Source organism: Emydura macquarii, unplaced genomic scaffold (genome assembly GCF_026122565.2).
Source record: "Emydura macquarii macquarii isolate MOO-44397 ecotype Brisbane River unplaced genomic scaffold, CSIRO-AGI_Emac_v2 contig_1253, whole genome shotgun sequence".
Classification (NCBI taxonomy): Eukaryota; Metazoa; Chordata; order Testudines; family Chelidae; genus Emydura; species Emydura macquarii.
In genome coordinates this window covers 56,130,572-56,136,571 of record NW_027131390.1, presented here as the reverse complement: position 1 = coordinate 56,136,571, position 6,000 = coordinate 56,130,572, and positions in this window count along the sequence as shown.

Genomic DNA, 6,000 nt, shown 5'->3' with positions numbered 1-6,000 from the left:
GTTAGTTTAAGTAGTTGTTAAGTGCTGTAGTTTAGGAAGAAGTCCCTGACGGACTTAAGGTGGCCAGGCTATGTCCCAGCCACCTGGGTTTAACTCCCCCTTAAGTGCCTGGGGGGACAGCAGACAAGAGTAAGATAGTCAATGCTTTTAACGGTGAGCCAGAGGCAGAGAGATCAGGTTTAAAGCCTTGTTCTTATCGCAGCGCTCCTCTCTGTGTCCGGGTCGTCCTGCTCCCTCTCGGTGCGGAGCGCATTGCCGGCACCGTTGGCACTGGATTCCATCCCGGCGGTGCCGGAGGTCCCGGCGGTAGTGGGGCTCTCCCGGCACTGCAGCTCCACGCGGCACCGCGGCTCTGGTGGTAGCGGGGCTCTCGCGGCACCGCAGCTCTGGTGGTAGCGGGGCTGTCAGCGGCGCTGGGGCTGCACACAGTACCGCGGCTCCACGCAGTGCCATAGTTCTCCGCGGTGCCGAGGGCTCATCAGAGCTGCCCCTCGGCGGATCCCCTTTCCTCCCCATACCGACACAGGCGGTCCTCATTGTCCTCTATGGCGGAGGCAGTGAAAACACAGTCCCCAGCGTGGGCACAACACCCAGGACCAAGCACTGCTGCCTGTGTAGCGGCTCCAGTCCCACGAGGGGGACAGTAGTCGGGACAGCCGATGCCCCCATAAGGTGTCCAAGCAGGTGGCACAGTCAGCCCCAGCTGCGTCCTGGGGTCAAGGACCTTACTGGGCCCCATGAGACACCCAGATGGGACCAGAGCCCCAATCCACTCTGTTAGCAGGGGTACAGTCCGTGCCCTGGCACAGTCTAAGGGCCATAAACACCGCTCCTCAGCCGAGGAGTCAGACGCTGTGGAGAGACCCGCTACGGATGCATCCCTTCGGCAAGGGGAGCACCCACAAGACTTGCCTCGGCAGTCCTCTTCCTCCTCCCTGGACAAAGCAGTCTCCAGGGATCACATGGCACCACTGGAAGATTTCAGGGCGCACCAGGAGCCGCTCAAGAGGGGGGCCCCTACCTTGAGGTTGGATTCCGCCATCCTGCATGGAAGAATCATGGTGGATAGGACAGCGCTCCTAACGTGCAATGACACTGCTGCCACGGCGGGTAGGGCCATAGCCCTTGCCAGTTCCATGAGGATGTACTCATGGCTGCTACCCTCAGGCCTGTCCAGGAGGTGCAGCAATTAATCCAGGACCTTCCCTTTCATAGGTCAGCCCTCTTCTCCAACCGGACCAATGTGGAACTGTGTGGTCCGAAGGTCTCCAGGGCCACACTTCGCTCCCTGGGCCTGTACACGCCCCAGGCTCCCAAGCAGCAGTCGCGGCCCAGGCGCAGCAGCGACCAGGACCTCCGCATAGGCGCTTTGGGATGATGGCCTCTATCATCTCCCAGCTGCACCGAGGCCCCACAACAACAGCCAGGCACTGCCTACTGCTGTCAGGCCACGTGGCGGCCTGCACGTGCATAGTGAGGCTACCTCGCCTGAGGCACAGGCCGCTTCGGGCATGGTTGGCCTCGATATATATGTGCTGAGCAAACACCCACTGAATTGGGTGGTCCAGTTCCCCCACCCGCCCTAGCTTCCCTAGACTGGTGGACATTCTGATGGACTGATGGGCAGTAGGGAAGGGCGTTCCGTTCACGGAACTGGTCCTGTCAGTCACTTTAGTCTCCAACGGCTCGTATGTGGGATGGGAGCCCACATCAGTGCCAACCTGAGCACTCGGGGGCTCTGGTCGGGGGAGGAGAGGTGCTGGCAGGTCACCGTGGAGGAGTTCAGTGCCATTTGCCTAGCGTGCAGACTGTTTCTCTGATTCCTGACAGACAGAGTGGTGCAGGCGCTGCCGGACAACACCACACCCATTTTTACATAAAGAGGCAGAGAGGGGCATGCTCCTCTGCTCTCTGCGAGGAAGCTACCCGTCCGTGGGGCTTTGCCGTAAGGAACGACTCCGCTGGACTGCATCTCACCTCATGGGGGTGAGGAGCAACAAGGCGGATCGCCTCAACAGGTCATTTCTACCCCACCACGACTGGTCGCTGCACTCAGGGGTAGTGACTGCGATCCTCCAGAAGTGGGCTGTCCCCCAATTGGATCTGTTCATGTCGGTTTGGAATGTGCAGTGCCAAGGCTCGGCTTGCGCCGGGGTCATGAGACTGGGTTGGTTTCCGATACGTTCCGCAGTAACGGGACGGGGACCTTCAGGTATGCGTTCCCGCCCACTCCACTCCTGCCAAAGGTCTTACTGAACATAAACAGGGCAGGGCGGATGTCATATTCACTGCTCAGGCCTGACCGAGCCAGTGCTGGCTCAGCATGCTGTTGGACCTTTTGTTCGCCCCGCCCATGGGGCTCCCGAGGCGGCACGACCATATCTTCCAGAACCACGGTCGCCTGTTGCCCCCGGTCCTGGATTCCCTGCAGCTCACAGCCTGGAGGCTCTGTGGCTGACAGAGGTAGTGGGAGCCTGCTCGGTGCAGGTCCCACAACTCCTGCTGGGCAGCAAGGACCCTTCTACACAGGTCGTGTATCAGGCTAAGTGGACATGGTTTATCTCTTGGGTGGAGTCCCGGGGCATTCCGCCAGCCTCTTGCCTCCTCAGGTGACCCTGGAGTACTCCGGGGTCTGGTGCTGGCCTAGTTGACAGCTATTTTGGCCTTCCATCACCCGCTAGCGGGGAGATCCCCGTTCTCCCATCCCACGTTGGTCAGAGTGCTCAAGGGAGTGGAGAGGCGGTATCTCTAGATCCGCAACCCGGTCCCTCCCTGGGATATCAGCCTGGTCCTCTCGAGACTCATAGGGCCCTCCCCCTTGGAACCCATGGCTTCACGCCCTCTGCCGCACTTCGTGGACAGTAGCCTTCCGGGCAGCCATTACCTCAGCTTGGGGGGGTCTCCAAAATTAGGGCCTTGACCTCGGAGCCCCCTTATACACTATTCTATACAGATAAGGTGCAGTTGAGGCCTCGCCCAGCCTCCCAGCCTGGGTTGGTTTCCCAATCTCATTGTAACCACGATTGATCTCTCCCTGTGTTTTTCCCAAACCGCGCGGTTTGGGTTTGGAGATGGCATTCGCTAGACGCGAGACGAGCCCTGGCCTGCTACATTGAAGACATGGCCGTTCCAGAAATCGGCGCAGCTCCTCACCACGGGGGGGGACCGGATGAAAGGATCACTGGTCTCCACCCAGCACATCTCCGCGTGGATCACATCCTTCATCAAGTGCTGCTAGGAGCAGGCGAATGTACTGCAGCCAGTTGTCATCACAGCGCATTCACCCAGAGCTAAGGCCTCGTCTGCGGCTTTTCTGGAGTGAGTGCCCCCGCAGGACATCTGCAAAGCAGACGCCTGGTTGTTGGTCCACACCTTCACGTCCCACTACGCCATCGTTCAGCAGGAGAGAGAGGACATAGATTCGGCAGAGCCGTGCTGAGGGCAGCTCACCGGTAACTCCTACCCACCTCCGAGGTATGGCTATTTAATCGCCTATATTGGAATGGATATGAGCAATCACTCAAAGAGAGAAAACAGGGTTACTTACCAGTAACTGTTGTTCTTCGAGACGTGTTGCTCATATCCATTCACACCCACCCCCCGTCGCCGCTGTCGGAGTTGGCAGAAAGAAGGGACTGAGGGGGCATGGGGCCGGCAGTGCCTCGTGTTGCGGCATGCGCAGGGCACTCCATGGGGGAACCAGAGCCGGCCCTACGGGGTCTGCTAAGGGGAAAAAAGTTCCGGGAACCGTGCACTGTGGTGTGCACACACCTATATTGGAATGGATATGAGCAACACATCTCGAAGAACAACAGGTACTGGTAAGTAACCCTGTTTTTTGTATTCAATTAGTATATCTATAGGAAACCTTGCACATTAAACCGTATTGTTCTGCAAATCAGGTGTACCATGTCTCACTGGTATTCACACTGATCACTAAGTGTCCAGTATCGACAATTAGCATCCCTGGGTGGGCTTGATCAGCTGTGAGTGAGACGATTTTTGAGGTGTATGGTGCAAGGGTTTTTCTTACTGCGTGTCAGCAGGGTAGCAACCTGTCTGGCACGGTTCTCTGTGAAGCTGTATCTGTATTTGGCTTCTGGAGGAGGGCATTACGTCCTCTACAGGAATGTGTTGTGAGTCAGGCGGTCGAGGGGTTGCCACTCCCGCCCTCCTTTCACTAGAACAAGTCTCAGATATGGAAGTTTTTATGGATGACCTGGGAAAAGGACCCATCGTCTGGAGGAGCATTTAAGGGTAAAATGGCATATGCAGACTTGATGCTACAGTGGGAACAATTCATAGAGATAAAGCCTGATCCTAAGAAAAAGCACTTGGCTGCTTTACATGGGCTCGTTTTAGTATCTAAAACCCTTACTGAAGAGTCAGGCAAGTTAGCCAAAGAAAACAAGGAGCTGCATGAACAATTGATAGCATGCCAAGGTCAAGTACAGAAACTGAAAATAGAGTATGAATCTTCAGTATCCCATTGTCTCACTCAAGCTAATTTGCTCTCTAACTGTCAGTGTGATGCAGAGGGGTACAAAGAGGAAGCTAAACAGTGGGAGGAAACAGCTCATATCTGGGAAGCGAAATGTAAGGACACGCAAGCTGCGGTACGCGTTGTCCTGGAGGAGAAAAAGAGGGAAACTGAGGGCCAGTCCCATGCAGTTTGTTGACAGCAGTTGTCTCTGCACAAATCAATTGGCTGCTGCTCAGGGAATTATTGCTGCCATGCAGGTAGACGGAGATTGTGATGGTGCACAGAGTGTTGGTATGCAGGATTTTGATCTATCAGCCCTCTGTTATGCAAAGGCTGTGTGGGATAAGAACCAGTCAGATCAGAGCATAGAATATCCTTCCCCTTATGTTCCTGTCAGGAAGATAGTAAAACAGCTGGCTGAGGGGGATATGCCGCAGGCTACTGCACCCATGGTTCCTGTGCTTGTGGAGACCAGGAAAGAGATTATTGGAGAGGGGGAGGAGGAAACCACCACCCACACTACCACTAAAATGAATAAGATACTGAGACCTGAGCAAGTGCAGACACTGAAAAAAGCTTTAGAAAACATCACCCCTGACAATGTGGTTGCCTGGTTTGCACAGCTTACCACAGTTCCTCAGTTAAATTATAGTGATTATGCCTTGCTCTTAAGGGAATGTCTCCCATTAGACACTGTTTTGGGACTTCATGTAGATATGCAGAGAGGAGAGAGAGCACAGAAGGGTACCCTTATGAGGGATGTTTTTGAGGTATAGATCCTGGCAAGCACATTGAGGTGCATTTTTATCTGAAGCAGCAAGGCCTAGGGGAATGCCCTGATGCTTACTTGCAATGTAAAAAGATCTTATGGCAAGCTATGGGGCATGAGAAGGAAGGTCAAGACCTTATGGACGCAGGCTTTCCAACTCGTTTCGTAGAAGGGTACGTCCGCGTGTAAAAGTTGCTTTGGGTACTCTGAATTTAACAGCTATGACGTGGGAGACTCTGTTACAGGGAGTTCAGCAAGCTCATTTACTAGTGAGCCAAGCCTTCCCTGATAAGCACAAAGGGAAAGCTGACTGCTCAGATTACCTTTCAGAATCAATGGAGCAAGGAAGGTGATTTAATCCCTGAGGGAGTTAACAGAGGGTGTGGCCGAGGGCGAGGCTGTGGGAGGATCGATCCCCTGCACTTGATACTGTGGAATCAAGCTCTCCAATATGCCCCTAAAGCGCTAATTGATGGCAAATCAAATAATCAGCTTGCTGACCTGATTTGTCAGAAGGAAAAGGAGTCTCTCACTTCAGAGAAATGTGCTGATGAGGGTCAATGGCTGACCCCACCTCCTGAGGAGAAGCACTCAGAGGCATGGGGGAGGGATGGCATCCCCGAGTCCCTGATATATGCGGCACCTTTAACATTTCTATTTTTCCCTGCCAGGTATACAGGTGTCCCAGTATACTTACAATCAAGGATGTGTTATTTTCCTCCATTAAATAATCATAATTGATTGATTG